At 40.9% G+C, this 17,302-nt stretch overlaps 1 long non-coding RNA gene across 1 annotated transcript in view; it reads right to left on the minus strand.

Moving 5' to 3' along the window:
* Positions 1 to 15,788, minus strand: part of LOC142602932 (uncharacterized) — a 42,562-nt gene extending 26,774 nt beyond the window's left edge. Inside the window, exon 1 of the long non-coding RNA XR_012836790.1 lies at positions 15,507 to 15,788. This is a non-coding gene — a long non-coding RNA (uncharacterized LOC142602932). The remainder of the gene's footprint in view (positions 1 to 15,506) is intronic.
* Between the last annotated feature and the right edge of the window lie 1,514 nt (positions 15,789 to 17,302).

Consider the following 17,302-nt stretch of genomic DNA (forward strand, 5'->3'; position numbering starts at 1 on the left):
GTGAGAAGTCAAATTTTTTGTTAAAAAACCCTATTTATGTTTACATACCCAGACAAAATTTAACACTACAGTAATGCCCTACTCTTCCTTTCCATAGTTTTGTCTCATGTCTCTGTTGTTTACATTCCAGTTAATTTGAGCTAGCTGCTGGTTGAAGTCAATTACCTCATTGTACTTTTCTGTGTAAAGGCAGCAGTATAATTGTAAATTACAGATTTATTAATGAAACATCTGAAGCTTCCAAGAGCCATTAGCAGGCAGGATGGAAAGATGTATCCTACGCATGCTGCAGGATTACTTACCATCTTGTGCATACTTAGGGAAAAACGTCAGAAAACGTGGGCAGCATCATTTAAAGCATAAATCTGACATTCTGGAAGAATACGCAATGGAGATAACAGCTTGGGGGTTGGCTGAGCTATACTCAAGGCTGAGCTTGGGTTGTTAGATTGGGAAGAAGGTGGCTCCCCTTTATTGTTATGTCCCCCCAGCTTTAACTGGTGCTTACTTGGAGGTAGGAATAAGTTTGGATGACATTTACAGCAGCTTAAATATATGCTTTCCTAAATTATTCTGGCCCAAATGCTCTTTTGAACTGGTGTCTTCACTGAGGATAATCAGAGGGCAAAGCACTCTGCTTCTAGTCTCACCCACTGCTGTCTCCACATGACTCCACCTAGGTGACAGGTTCGATAGGTACTCTATTAAATGGCTTTGTATTTGGGAAGGTCTTAGCTTTCCTTAGAGCAACGACTGTCCATCTTGTCCCACAGCGGGGAAAAGTGAAAAGGGACTGTTCTGGTATGTCATTTAGGGAATGGTTCGAGGTCTGATATGCTGAGTTTGAGATCAGCAAGGTTAAAGAGCAATAGTGAAAGCTTGCTTAATTTTCTTATTCAGCTGTATCTCACAACTACCTCCATAACTCATTTATCATATTTGTATTGTTATAACTGGATTTTAAGTTGGGAATCTAAAGAATGATCTCACGTCCAGAAACAAATTCAGATCTCTTTGACTAATGGTTCCCAAACTGTGGGCAGGTGTTGGTTCAAAGGGCCATAGAAAGTGCATGAAACCTCCTTGCCCTTATGCTGTAGAAAATAAGGAAACAAATGAAGAGCTGACAGTTGCCCAAAAATCTCAGCAAGAGATAAAATGCTTGAGGCAGTTGCACAACCAAGAGAGAAAACCACTGTTGGAAGAAGAGAGAAAATACTTAGCATGCAAGATAGTGAGGTAGAAAAAAAACAAAGGCAATGGTGGAACTCCCATTCGGGGAAGAGGCTTTAACCTCTGATCTTCTCTGCATTAGAAGAAATTAGGAGAATTCAGCATTAGGCAAAATATACTCTGACTTACAGGGAACAGTATAATAAGAAGTTTGATCCTAAGGACCTTTGCTGCAGTGCATAGATTTTTACCGATGTTAAAAATGAATACAATTGACAAAACAAAGACAGAAAGTGCAAATATGACAGTCTATGGATTATATTATGGAATGGTGCCCAAAAATTGCCTATCAAAATGTCTGCCAGCTTCATATAAACATGTTTTCAGCTTCAACTTTCAGCTGAAATTTTCAGTGGTGAACACAATTGTAAGGTTATGAAACAGTTTCTAAAGATGCTCCCTGCTTCATTGCATCTCTGTTCCTAGGTTTTGTTCAAAAGTTTTTCACTTTTGGAGGCTGCCTGAGAGTAGAACTTTTAAAATCCAGTAGATATTTTTCAGAAATTGCCGTGGAGAGATATTCTTGTGGGTTTTCTTGAAAGAGGGGGCAGGTGTTGAGAAAGAATCATAAATTTACCCATAGCAACAAAGGGAGTCTGAAGCTTGCAAATTTTTCTATTTTACAGAGGGCTTGAGTCTTTGCTTGGTCTGATTAAACAGTGTTATTGCTGAAAGCATTGAGAATGTCCTAAAAACATCAGCAGAGTGTAAACATTCAGTCAGAGCTTTACACACACTTATTCAAAAATGAATGTGGGGTAAACCCTGGCAGATTTCAAAGCCTTCTTTCCATTTTGCTGGAAAGAAACTGGAAAACTGCAGCCACTATTCGACCACCCTTATGGTAAAAATATTGTTTTCTAATGACTGAAATTTTCCACACTCCAGCTTGTGTCCATTGCCCTTGTCTTATCCCTGTGCACCTCCAAGAAAAGTGATTCCATCTTCTCTGAACTCTGTGATGAGATAGTTGCAGACAGCAGTAATGTCTCCTCTTCACTTTTTCTTCTCAAGGCTGGACAGACCCAGCTCTCTCAGCCTCTTCTTGTACGCCATGTGCTCCAGCCCTGATGCCAGCTTTTTGCCCCCCGCTAAACTTGAAATATCCTTCTTGTACTGGGAATCCAAAAACTGGGCACAGTAGTCCAGATATGGTCTTACAAGTGTCAAATAGAGGGAAAGGATTTCTCTGGACCTGCTGGCTACATTCCTCCTAATAAATCCCAGGATGCTGCTGGCTTGCTTTGCCTCAAGGGCACAGTGTTCCTTCATGTTCAACCTGCTGTCTGCTGTGACCCCCAGATGCTTCTCTGCAGAGATGTTTTGTAACAGTCAGTCACCAGTCTGCATCACTGCATGAAGCTGTTCCATCAAGATGCAAGACTTTGCACTTGTTCTTGCTGAATCTTATTAGCTTCTTGTCAGCCCATTTCTTCAGCTTGTTCCTGCTATTCTAGTCCCTTTGAATAGCGGTCCTGTCTACTCCTCCCAGTTCTGTGTCATCTGCAAACTTGCTGAGAGTACACTCCATCCCATCATCCAAGTCATTAATGAAGACACTTAACAGTATGGTCCCAGTACTGACCCCTGAGGCATGGCTTTAGTTACTGACCTCCAGCAGGACTTTGCATCACTGATCACAATTCTTTGAGCCTGAAAATCCAGCCAATTTTTCACCCCATTGATCCAGCCCATCTAGATTTCCCTCTAATGATGATGATTAGGACACTACAGAAGACTGTGAAAAGCCTTATGAAAACCAAGGCATTCAACATCCCTCTCACTTGGCTTGTCCACAATGTCAGGCACCTCATCATAGAAAGCAATGAAGTTGGGCAGGCATCAGTTCCCTTGGTAAATTCATACTGGTTCCCTCTACTCACCTTCCCATCCTTCATGTGTTTAGAAATGGCTTCTAAGAGCATTTGCTGTACAACCTTCCCAAGGACTGAGCTACAAGTTCCCTGGATCCTTCTTACCCTTTTGGGGGCTGGTGCAACATCTGCCTTTTACCAGGCATTAGGAATCTTCCCCGATTGCCATAACTTTTCAAAGGTGATAGCCCCTTGATGACACCAGCCCGCTCCTTTAGCACCCTTGGATTCCCCCTATCTGATCTGATGGACTTGTGCATGTCCAGTTGGGTGAACTGATTCCCAACCCTTTTTCCTGTGGGTACTGCTTCAAAAACTTGGGAGGCCTAAGAACAAGTCTTACATGTGAAATATGAGCTACAAAATGCATCTTTTTCCCTACAGCTTGTCACTAGGTCCCTTAACCCACTGAGCAATGGATCCAGACTGTCTTAGGCCTTTCTTCTATCAATGTACATATAGACACTGCTGATTTTTACCTTCCTTGCTAATTTCGCCTCCAGCTGAGCTTTGGCTTTGGCCTGACTGCATTCCTACTCATGCATCTTATGCAGAAATGGCATGTGTAATTTTACCAGTTTGCCATTTACCATTTACAGTTTTTGCCGTTTACGTTACCAGTGGTATCAAGCACACCAAGTCTCCAAAAATAGAAGAAAAAAGCCTGTTGTGATGCAGTTAATTCAAGGATGGTTAAATGGCAGCCCATTTAAGACTCTAAATTAGTTTTATTGGTTTTAGTCTCATCTCCTCCACCTCCAGGAACTGAATCTATTCATCCGTCAAGCCACACGGAGAGCTTTTCTCTGTATGACTGACAGCAAGGAGTAAACTACAGATCCTAACTGGTGCTGTCAGAGTGCTTTAATTTACATGAGATGCTGTGAAAAGCGTGGCTTTACTGGTTTGGCCCCTGAACCACCCAGGTAAAGCCTGAAGTGGGTTTGAGCATACAGAAGCTGACGACCTTTAACAAAACCCATCTCGTGGCCTGCAGTCCATAATCCAATGTCCTTTGCAGTCTGGTTCCAAGTCACTCAAACAAAGAGGTTTTTCCCTGTTGTGGTGGAAGTCCTGCTTTGAAGCAGCTCAGTAAGGTCTGAAAGGCAGGAGGGATCGGCGTGCTCTCTCTCGGAGGGAGTGAGCTGCTTGACAGAACAAGGAACTGGCTTGGAATAGCAGATGAAAGGATATTACGATGTGTCAGTAAGGCAAAGGAGACCCCAGGCAGCTCTGATTTAGGCTCAGCTGTTAATCAAAAATTCTGGGGGAAATCCAAGCCTCCAGAGCTTGAACAGAAATAGAAAAGGCTGTTTCATATTATACAAGCACATAAAGCTGTGCTAAAGGGGAAATCCAACCGGAAAAGGGCTTTTCTCCCTATCCAGCTTGTAGCTTGTGCTGGAGCAGTAAGAGGCACAGAATGCCGGGCACTCTTCTGGAGTAGTTTACATATTAACCTGCAGTATAGAGACAGAAATACTCCATGGGTTTTCTGCTTGAAAATCCTTTCACATAATAGTTGCTTTCTAATGACTTGCTGTCGGTCCTGCTCAGGCTACTTGTCAGTTAAGGCCCCTCCATATCCATAGGCCTCATCCAAAACCCATCAAAGATAATGTAAAGATTCTCTTTGACTTTAATGGGCTTTGAATCAAGCCTATAAAACAACTTGACATCTGCAGTACATACTCAGGCCTTTATGACCCTTTTTCCCTAGGGCTCCGGAACACCATTCCAACATCTGGGAAGCTTCCCTTTCCTGGTGTTTCCCATTTGATATATGTTTTTTAACAGATTAAAAAGCATAAGCTGCAGTCCAATTGAATCCTTACTTACTGGGTTAGTTCAGGTTCTGCTGCAAATCAGAACATCAAATAATTCTTTCCAGACCGTACTGTTGTGCTGGGAAACTGGGACAGACTGTATAGCAAGGGATGGGTAAGTTAGTTTTTTTTATGGTCAAAGAGAGCAGTACTGGATATTCCAGAAAATAGAGAAAGAAAGGGTGATATCATTATTATCTTTGAATGAGTAATTGCAGCTTATCTCTTTGAGCAAATAAGAAAAAAAGGTCTGTTGCTAAGTCAATGCACCTGACACCAATGAAAGGGTTGAGATTTTGCTAGGTTTGCCTAGCGTAAACACTGCATGTCGTTTTGGGCTTTCAGCCTTTTCACTCTGCACTCCAACAACTCTGAGAATAGGAAACCACCACTTTCATCCACAAAAGCCTGACCACACATGCTCACAGCAGGAATTTTACAGGGTTTGTCTTTCAGGGAAGCGGTGAATGCTGCCTCCTTACATAACAGCAGTGGTGAAAGAGAAAAGGACGGGGTCTAAACCACGTGGACAAGCCTGGGCTGAATCTCATGGACTGAGCAGTGACCATTGAAACATGAAATGTCCACTTGGAGAAGAAGACGGGAGGCTGAGGGTGTTTTCAGTAGCAGCAGGGAGGGGAGAAAGGGAGGGAGATGCAAAGAGAAAGAGAATTTCCCCAGCCCCAAAACTGGAGTGGTTAAGGCTGAAGAGAATTGAAAGATAATTGCAAGGCAAGCTTAAAGCTTGGGGAGGGGGGGATACTTGTATAGCCCTTTCATTTATTAACACTGTGGTCTGCATGCTATGAACCTTTTGGTGAAGTGAGACTGGCTTGTTTTTTTGTTCCAATGGTGCTTACAAGTCTTAAGAGAGAAATGGCTTACAGGTTGGAAAATGGGATCACTATCATGAAATCATGACCAGCCCCAAAATATTTGGTCCTTAAGTTTCCATTCATGGTCTCTAAGACAGCATTCAGGCCACAGCAAAAAAAGATCTGAAGTGTGGTTTACCACAAACACTCCTTAAAATCCCAACTAGCAGTCTGGCACTTTCTCTAGCTCACTTCTCATGTCTCCAAGCCACTCATCTATCTGCTGATCATGTTAGGCACGAACAGCATCCAGAACTCTCTCCATCTGGATTCTTGCATATGATTTTTAGAAAGGCTCCAACACAGACTCTATTGCTTTTCTTTGTTTTTGTTTCTGCTTTGTTATTTTTTCCATGTCCAGATTCAGAGCTTGGATGTTGCTGTGGTTGCCTTTCTCACAATGACACTCTCATAATTAATCCCTACACATTAGAAGCATCAGTGCCTGGTTTAGGATAAATCAAGATCTCAGGCTTAGAATATTTACGTGCAAAACTGTGCCTGCAGTTAAGGAGGCAGCATAGAATTCCCTGTCCTAAACTTCTCTTTATGAAGCTATTTGCAGAGTGCCAAGCCAGAATCAAACGAGTTTCTTTAAGACTTAGATTTTCCCATGTTTTCCATTACTGAAAGGTCATGATGTTTTTTAAAGGTCTCTGCTGTTCCTGGGTTAGTTACTTCTTCTGCAGCAACCTGTAGGGAAGTCATAATGCACTGCCTATGATGACATCCCTTTCGTGCTGTGGAAAGAATTTTAATGTCATGAATTCCACCTTATGACTGGAGACATGGGCTTGAACTGGAATCTCACAATCACACAACCCCAAACTAGGTGGAATTTGAATCCCCAGCTGAACTTACATTTTAGGAGCCAGGACTCTGTTTTCATCCCCCATCCTCCAGTCTTTGAAGAAGTTTAGATCTGGGATTCTCTGGCTCAAATGCCTGTCTAATGGTGGCTTCAATGCCAGAACAAATGGGAAGGAGAGGGCAGGAAACATGGAGATAGATAGAACCCCTAAATGGAAAAAGTGTTAAGAAAATCTATGAAATAAAAATCAACAATGGAGAAGTTACTTTTCTATGTATCCAATATGTCCGAGCACCTCCTTCTGCAAAGTTCACTAGTAAAGAATTTGCTTTCTACGTAGGCTGTCATTTTACCTACCCACTTGGGTCATTCTTATTGGCATAGCTTTTAACACCTCATCATGCCATTTTTTTTAGGCTCAAAAAAACGCTGATGAGTTAAGGAAGGGCTGTAACATCTCCCCTTTACAGATGGGAAAATCACAGTGAGGAGAAATTAAACAACAGACCTAAGGTCACACTAGAAGACTGTGGCAGAGGAGGGACTCACCTTACCAGCCTCTCTGTACAAATGTCTGAATGATTATGCCAACTTTTATTGCTAAATGCTTTTCATAGGGTAGGTCCAATGTTCACCTCAAAAGGGACAGGTGACCTGGTTGCAGTTCTTTCATTTTAGGAGCCACTTGGCAATGTTCAGATTTCCTGATAATGTTCAGCATCCAGAATCTGGTTGGTGTTTTGTTTGGGTTTTTTTAGAAAAATGTACTTAGCAAGACCCATCAGATCACTGAATAATGCACCTACAGTAACACTTATTCTTCTGGGTACTTCTCCACATCTCTTCTTGCGCAGTCTTCCATTAAAGTCCATGATCAAGTTCTTTACTTAATCATTGCTCCAGAAAATGAAGTGCTGGAATGATTTAGATTAGATTTTAACACTGTTAAAGAAAAGATACTATGCTACTCACAGGGAAAGTAGACCGTGCTTCTCACCACAAGAAGTACCAGGCTAATCAAGTCCATAATGGAGAATTATAGTGTACTACACTGAGATAAAAAATATTTTTTCTGACTTTAGGTAGTTAAAGGTTGGGGTTTACACCTTGAAGACCGATCCTCTGTAGTCTTAATACCTTGTTCTTTTTATTTTTGGCTCTTTGGTAGCTCTTTATCCTCAGTAACACACTGTGACTCTGAGCTCCCCGAGGAAGTGTGTTGTGTTTAACAGCAAAAGGTTTCATTTCATATTCAATGGATGTCTTCTTGTCCCTGTATTCTGAGAACAGATCAACACGATCCTTGCCCATTCAGTTTTTGACTGTGTACAGGTGTGCCTACCCTATCTTTACAGACCTTCTCACTAGACCAGCCTCACTCCAGCCCACCCAGGTCCTAGATTCTTCGTGTCCCCTGTTGCCTTCTGCTCAGAGGCACGCACACACACAAGGGGTTCTCTGATAGCCAGCTCCTCGAGCTGCCTCCTCCTGCTCCACTCAGGGAGATACACACGCCTGGCTCTCAGGCCACTTTGCCCACCTAGTGCCAAATCCAGCCTGTGATACTCACTAGCGATCACACACTTACACGCACACCCTCGCCTGCTGGACTTGCCAGCACCACAGGTGCACAGGCCCTCTGACCCATGGCATCCTCTCAGTGGTTGCCACTTGGACCTCCATACACACACATGCACACGGAATAGAGAGCCTGTCACCCAGAAGCAGCGTTTATTAGGAAGACAGGACAGACTGGACTGATCAGGCAGAGGTCATGGCCAGACAAGTGTACTGACAAGAAACAGTTTAAACATCATCAGCCCCTTTTGCCACCTATTGTCCCTACTTTCCACACTTCCTCTTCCCAAACCACCTTGATCTCTCCCTTTCCCAGCTTTCATTTCCTTCACTAAACATCCCGTGGTAAATTTTATACAATCCTCTGCATCCTGTGAAGTGTCCCATACCCCGATCTGTGACCCCCGCAGTCTGTGAGGTGACCTGGAGAGATATTCCAGGTGATTCATCTTAATGGGTGTCACTGATGGACCATGGGACTGATGCTCCACTGTGGCAGCCCTGGGAGGGGCCAGGGTGAGGGCTTATTTCTCTGACTAGGTTTTTGGGGTGCCCCCACCTGCCGTTGTGCCTCTCTGCTCCGCCATGTGTGCAGAGATGAGCCACTGATGGGCTGATGGCTCCTGGGATAGTAGCAGCCATATGAGGGTATTATCTGGGTTCCCTTACCTGCCTTTGCCTCCATGTGCCTTCGTGTGTGTGGAGATGAGCTTTTATCACATAAGCCAGCAACAGGAATAAAAAAAAAATTAGTGTTACCACTTGCTTTAAAAGAGCTAATGGCTCTAACGCGTGAAATAATACTTCCCTGACTTTAGATCCTGCTCTGTCTCTTGAGTAACTTTGTCTCTTTGCCCAGTGTTACGGAGGCAATCACCCTGTACATAGCTAAACTGCTGATAACTTGTGCCGGGAGAAGGCCATTACAAAGAGACACGGCACTGTCTCTCCTCTGATGTTTCTCTCCTAAACCCAAATGATGGGTCTCCAGCACAGACATTATCAGCAGTGTTATTCCACGTCTCCAAATTCGTTAATCACAACACGGTGATACAGCTGGGACAGGGTGATGTGTGTACTCGTGTCCCGGGTGTATGTGCTGCTTCAAGGTCAGAGATATACGTCCAGGTTCTTGTTCTAACAGCACTGTGCAATGAAAACATGTTTTGGTATACATTTTTGGTTTATCCCATCTGAGTCTTTTTTTATTGCTGGAATGGGGCACTGAGACCCTCTTCTTTACCTCAAATTTCACTCTCCCATTGTGCCTGCACTGCAGTGTAGTTTTCTAATTCCTGGATACTAAAGATCATTAAAAGAGGGGTTAATTTTCCAACGTGTTCACATTGCAATGACTTTCATGTTGCTTTAACTTTAAATTTTTCCCTTCCCTGTTTTGTTTTTCTAAAAGATGTAATTCATATAGGACTCAAGTGACCTTTTTTTTTAATTAGGTTTTTTTTTTTTTTTTTCTGTAAAATTTCACACACATTTCTGGTTTATTCAACTCTTTTCAGAAAAGTAGGTGATATATTCTGGTGTCCCTGGCATGTTACATAAGTTTCAGATCTGAGCACAAAGACTCCATTTTGCAAAAATAAATGCATTCTCTTTCAACTCACGTCCATAGGAGATCCCAAATGTATGGTACTGTGTTTACTGTGCACTTATATAATATGTAGCTGTGCAACCCATGAACGTATTAGTGAAGTATTAATGCTTAACACACGTTGTTGATGCCTCAATTAACTTCATAAGAGCTGGCCCCTCGAATGATTGTGAGTGCTTCCTCGTACAGAATGTTCCTTGCCTGCCTTTGGCGAGGGAGGCCAGCCAGAGGAACTTGCTGTTTATTTGTGAACCAATGTAAAAGTAGACCAGGAGCAGACACCTCCTGCTGCAGGCTAGACCTGACAAAGAGGTCATCTTTGTTGCACATGGCTAAGGAATCACATCCCCTGCTGAAGATCAGGGCTATTTTTAGAAACAAGCTAGAACTCCTCATTCTTGAAATTGTTTTAATTTCCATCTGAAGAGTCAGACTGCATGGCTAGGGAAAAGAAAAAAAAAAAAAAGTCTAGTAGGCTGCAGGGCCAGTGTGAGCCGCAAGTCTGTGTAAAAAGAAACCTGATGAAATTGCTTCTTGTGGTGCTGACAGAATTTTGTCCTGGCAGCACCGATGTGCTAATCACTATAGGCTGACAAAGAGCCATTGCCCAAGATCAGCCCGTTTTGATCATGTAAATTTTACTTAAGTATATATGATTACAAGAAATTGCCCAGAATTTTAACAGACATTGTGCTGCTGTGTTTATAGAACAGTATAGATTTACTGGCTCCATTTTTCTACTGTAAATGAAAGCCTTAGGGCTTGGGAGGGGGGGAAGTGGAGGAAAGGAAATGTTTTGGCTTCACAGTATATAACTGCCTACGGAATAATTTTAATGTACATTAAAACCTCATTCAGGTCTGCCTCAGATACAGTGAGTTTAAACAATCCAGTGGGGCACCTTCCTCATCTAACTCTTCCACACCTCTTAGTCTGCAGACTGCACTTCGGTGGATGGCCGTATCTCTTCTGGAGACACAAGAACTCTGGTCCTGTCTTCCACAACAAGTAAATTGAGTTTTTCAGAGGTTTCAAAACCCCCATGGGAAAATTATAAACCACTCTGACTCTTGCATAGTGCAGGCTACAGCATCTCACGCAGAAATTTCTACTTCAAGCCCAGAGCTCCAGCTGACTGATCCCATGTGTCCAGGTTTGAGTTGGATTTCAAGTTCTCAGCTGAGAGACAAAGCACCATAATGCCAATGCCTGACTTGTCACCCTGTTAAAAAGGCAAACTCCTAGCCCGGATTATGTCTAACTGCAGCTTCTAGTCACTGAATCTTATCTGCATCTTTTTCTGCTAGATTAGAAAGTATTATCTGAAATTACTTTCAGACTGTGCTATTTTCAAACCTGTCTCACACTGAGAGACACGTATTTGTAATCTCAGGTCATTCTCATAACTAAACACTTTCCAGTTTTTCTACATGTTTTTTTCAGGGTAGACATCAAACTGGATGGACGACACCCAAAAACTCTCCCTGGTGCCAGATAGAGGGGTGATATTCTTTTTCTTTTTCTACTCAGTAGTCTCCTTCTATTGTAACCAAAAATTATGTCTACAAAGATAGTCTCAACATTTCACCAGAATTCACAAATGATCATTTACCAGAATCCTCATGTTTTTCAGAGCTACTAATTTAGAGTACTTGCCTATTTTAAAGGCATGGTCTCCATTCTTCATTCGTGTGTTTTAAAATGCACGTGTCTCAAGTAAGCCCACTTTATCATGTGATCTGTGCTAATTTGTATCCAGAATAATATGATCTCTTTCTGATATCACTTGCCATTCCAATAACATTTAATGTATATATTTTTTTAATTTTTCTGCCAATCTTTGAGATCTGTGATAAAGACACCGAGTAACATTCAGCCAGGAAAGGAGACTATGGGATACCAGTAGAAACAGTACTGTATGATGATCCTTTTTTTAACAAAAAATACTGTAATCTGTTAACCCTTGATATATTTAACATGAGCTATCCTGATGTTCATTTTTGCTAGCACTATTTATTTGTTTTTCAGATGAAAAAACAAGTCACATGGGACTGTATCAAATGCTTTATAGAGTGCTAAACCCAGTATGTCTACACAACTATCTGTAACCATCAACCCTGTAGTCTTGAAAAGAAAGGAAATAATCAGAAAATAAACACAAGCCTTTTATGACAGCATATCTTTCATCTTGATGTTACAATTTCTTCATTCCTTTTGCATAGTGTCCCATAGCAGCCTCTCTGTGATTTTGCCTAAGATCAGTGTCAGGCTCATCTTGTACTTGCCCTGATTCCACCAACTGAATTCTTAACTATAATCAGTGGTTGTTTCTTATCAAGCCTCTACAATTTCTTGGTGTTCCAGTCTTTCTTAAAAATCAATGTTATTAATGCTTCTGTGATCTCCTTGGACAATTGTTTTAATATTTTTAGATGTAAATTATCTGTTACTGCAAGTAGAAAATATGGCTTGCTTAAGTTGTCAGAGTTTAATGTCTGTTGTCTAAAGAAATGGCACATACTATATTTTCATTGAAAAAAAGAACTACAGGAGCCTGTTGCTTTCCTAATGAAGAAAAACCAGGTGTATTGTATGTATTGTACACATCTGCTTTTTCTTCACCAGGCTTGATAATTTAGTAGCCCCCTTTCAAATTAGAATGTTTCAGTTTCATCTCCAAGTGACTCTCAGTGCTGCAGACCAAATAACTGCGTGTTAGTTACTCCAAATGACCATGTAATGGAATAGGAAGTGCCTTCATATAGTTATATGAGAGTGCTATGCTGAATTAGCAGGAGCTAGATGGGATTTGGGAGACAGCCAGGACAGGAACAGCAGGCGGAAGAGATGAGCTGGGACAGAGGTATGCTGCAAAGGCAATAGCAGATATGGTCAAAAAGTAACCTATGGAGAGGTATTAGAGAAAGAATGGAAGGTCAGATTCTGAAGTAGCTCAGGACTGGGTTACCCTGGCACAGCCTGGAGGGAGATGGTCCTCATCAGCAAGTCCAATCACTTTAAGACTTTAATTGGACATCGTCTCAGCCATCACTTTCACTGGCACAAGGTTGACTTCTTAGTTAAAAATAAAATCCAGACAATCTATATGTCATCATCTACTATTTTAAGCATGGTTTCTGTTTTGTCTTTGCCCAACGACGTGAGTTCAGCTCTTGCACTGCCAGAAGGGAATCCTGAGGCTGGAAAATGTTTTGGGGTCAATAGCTTGACTGGTGAGTTTGTCAGAGGCAGTGTGGATAGCCCAGTGGCTCCCAGCGCTGCTCACATGCAAGAACCTGCACTCGCCCAGTAGAGCAGTTAAGAAAGGAAGTTTAAAAATGTAAGCAAAGTAGAAGTATAAGCAGAAAGAGCTCTGTAGGAGAATAGGGTTATTGCAAAATACATAACTAGTAGCAAAGAACAATGTGATTATTCTACTGTTATACACTCATGGAAAAAACTATGGGGTTTTTTTTCAGTTCTCTCTAGAATTTAAACTGGAAGAATCACATTAGATCCCTACAAAAACATGCAGACTTTCAAAGCAGGAATGAGACTCGTAGTGTCACAGGACAAAAATTGTTTTTTGATGTTGCAATAGTTAAGCTTTTGCATTGCAGGTACTGTTATCAGTTAGGTTTGTCACTTACTTTATGTTTGTAGAATTTGCTTATTCTTTTGGTACATGTGCACATGCGTGCTGGTGCATGAATCTTGTATACTCATAGCCTTGGTCTCCTACATCGTGTATGTATCAATGTAATACTGACCATTTGGAAGGATTTCTAAATTAGGGAGGAACTCTAACTCAAAAGAGAGGTAGAATTTTTAGTTTCCTGGTTTTATTTTTAATAAATTATGTAAAGGTAGCACTCAGAAATATCCAAGTGCTGTTGTGCTAGACATTAGTATAATGGTAAAATATTTCTTCTCTAATCACGCAACTGAAGAAAGATTCTGAAGTGAAAAATGTCCTAAATGGATACCTTAAAAAAGATCATGTTGGGTGAAAGCCAACCTGAGGATAAAAGAAATTATTTAAAAGTGAAAGGAAATTAGAGGCAAATGTTGCCTTTAATTTGCCTAAAAGAACTCTTTTATTAGGCAGCAGAAGCAGTTGGACACTGATGTCCTGGTGAAAGGATGCAACACCTCATCTACTTACGAGTTTTGTTGCTTTTTCTCTTACTGACAAGTGACAAACAGGAATTTCTGGAGAAGGAAAAGATTCTACAACATAGTGTCTTTTCAAGGAAGATTCTGATTTTACTTCATGTTTATCAGTTTCCTTCATTAGCTGACTAAAGAAGAATTACAATGAAGTAATTAGATTTTATTTTTATGAGGAATTTTAACTGTACATATATTCAAGAAGTGATATTTATGTATAGGAAAATGTCTCCAGCATACTTTAAAGTTTTTGGAAGCTCCTTCATCATCATCTTTTTTTTTTTTTTTTTCTCAAAACTTATGCAATATATACAGACGAACATACGATTGGAGCAAATCAGAGCGAAGAAATAGGAGGATGCCTTAACTGCTTTACTACATTTTAGGAAAAGCTTTGTATATAAGAGAAATAATGTTTGGGTTTTCCCTCATGTCAAAGTCATATATCTACTGTAAGGTCCTCTACAGACAGTGAAGGGAGACAGGAGCTTCTAGATAATGATTCATCACACTAATTTTAGAAACCTATCTCAGGAGGACTGAATCAGCATCTGGAAGGGTCCAATTCTCCCCTTTGATTAGAGATCATAGAGACAAAATGACTCATTTATGTATACCCAACAGATGATTTCTTGCCAAAAGTTATTTATTTGTCGTGATTAAACCCATTTGTTTTGGTTTTTGTGCCTTTTTTTTTCATTAATGTGATACCAACTCCTCTTCCCTTGCATTGGCCAAGGTCCTTCACAGGCACACAAGACACTGATTGTTGCAGTTGGCTTCTTGTGTGTTGTTTTGGAAGGTGCAACAATTATATTCTTAAAATAAAAAAGACAGGATTTATAAGCCAGAACACACAAGGGAAATCCACTTTCCTTGAAAGGTTTGGCTGCTGTCTAAGTTGCCTCTTCACACAGTTACATAAAAGACCTACTTTATTTTTCCACTTTCTGAGTCAGAAGAGCTTTGGAGAAAATTCACAGTGGTCTTACTAAATGTATGGAGCTGGACTCCCAGTGAGACTTGAAGTACACCCAGAAACTTAAATTCTAACATAAGGTTTGTTTTGCAGGGGGAAAAGAAGTGGCTAAGATAGTAGCCAAGGATTCAGGAGTTGTGGATTCATTTTCTTGCTCTGCCACACACTTCCTATATGACTATGGGAAAGTCATTTAATCTCTGCATATCAGTTTCCTGTGGTAAAACTTTCTGGATGTCTGTGAAGATAAACATATTAAGACGGATGCTCTGAAACCAGAGCCCATATGTCTGCTGAAGAAAAGTAGACAGTTTCTAATCAAATGCTATTTCCATATACAGATATTTGTTTTATAACAAATCAATTTTAAAAGATACTTCTCCCAAACTGCCAACGCCATGGCAAATATTAAAATCTCATTTTAATGAGATTTTACTCCCCACACTCCAGTAGTTCCAGCTGCCGTGGGTCACTAGAACAAAACAAACCATATAGCAAACCCTCCCTTCTCCCTCACCTTCTCCCTAACAGAGAAGACCCACTTATCTCACCTGTATCCTGTGCGCAATATCCCATCACCCTGAAATCTTTCTTAAAAGATGGCTGTTGCAATAAATCCAGGAGACGGACAAATACTAACTAGTCTGAATCAAAACGACTAAAGATTTCCCAAGCAAAATAGTCATTGCATAATACTGTACCACCACTTCCCTTTCTTCTGGGCCAATGAAGCTCGCAGTCAGGAATTTATGCTGATTTCAACAGCTTGGGGATGTAACAGAAAGATGCTATCTCTCCTGTGGGGAAGTATAGGGCTGGATAGGATCTGATTAGTTCATTATGCTGAAACGAAACCCTTGGATACAGACCAACATCTGGTCAGCTCTACTGAAATGCTCCTTTAGATTTCACTTTCTTTCAACTCATATATGAGGTGGACTCACTATATTTAGACCATTTTATGAGATTTGAATATTTCACATCAGTCAGGCCTCCCTAACATAATATGCAATTTATTATTATTTTTTTTTCAGAGGAGACAAATACTGACTCTATCACTTAGTTAACTTTTCCCTTTTTCCAGATACTAATAAAGCATTACCCTCTACAGAATAAAATTGATGATAATGTTTGAAGGTGAAATCAACTGTTCTTTGCTGGGCTTTCAGATTACATACTTGTGGCAGTAAATGTGAATCTAAATCAAACTCATGGTTTTCCAAACCTAAAATCCACTTCTCTAAAATTAAGTACCTCCATACGAAGACAGATCTCGCTTCTTCAAGTGACTGACTTTATTGAAGCAAGTAGGACCCTGCCATGGGAGCCAGGGGTGCTGACAGACAACCTAACATATAAATCCTTTCCGATACAGCCTCCTACCTCAGATTGAAAACTCAAGCTTGTCAAGTGACCTGGATTATGTGACTGAAGCTTTCTCATTGTTTTTTTTTATTTCAAGTTTCAATTAAACTTGAAGGTTAAGCTACCTCTGTGTCTCTCTTTCTAGCATAAGATCGTTTTCCTTCTCAATAAAAGGCAGAGGTGGGGGATCGTGAAGCGAAGACCCAGAATAATCTGAGACCTGCTGGAAAAGCTACTCTGTGGCAAAATTTGAACATACCAAGAGTCATCATGAAGGATAAAGTGAATCTTCTCTCAGGAAAATGTGTAGAATTGAAGGGTCCACTTCCAAGGGAGTATCAACTGGTTAGAGGATGGCGAGAGTGGGACAGGGTTGATGAAGCATCAGGGCCTGTGTATCTCCACACAGAGGGGTCAGGGCCTGAAGGAGCAGCAGAGTGAAAAGAATTGCTGCTGTGCTGAGGATACACTGGGGATGCAGCAGTACACCTCATTTCCGAGCCACTGATTTCCAAATCAGATGTGCTTTTGAACAACAGTTTGGACCAAACTGGCCCACTCCACTTCCAATGGAGCATGGGTAAACTTGGAGTTAAAATACTTGTCCAAAAACTGAGAAACTGGGTTCTGTTGCCTGATTTGGCTCAGATTCTGTGTATAGTGTATGGCATGTCATATGTTCATTTTATATCATTTTGTAAATGGGCATTATTTATGTTCTCCTACTTTAGAGATGTGTAATAGGCTAAATTCATAAAATCAGAAGGAGTTCAGAGGAGTAACTAGATTAAACAATAATGATATTAAGTAATATTGCTAAATACCAGGGAAAAAAGCATCATGGTACTATGAACTCTTAATTATGACATGGTTTCCCAAGAGAAGCAATCAAGATTCTGTTAACTGGAGAATTAACAGTTTGTCTCACCTAATTTAGAGGCTACAGAGTGGGAGAAAAGTCTTCAGCTGGCAAACAGAAAGA

This window comes from Balearica regulorum, chromosome 1 (genome assembly GCF_011004875.1).
Source record: "Balearica regulorum gibbericeps isolate bBalReg1 chromosome 1, bBalReg1.pri, whole genome shotgun sequence".
NCBI classification, from domain to species: Eukaryota; Metazoa; Chordata; class Aves; order Gruiformes; family Gruidae; genus Balearica; species Balearica regulorum.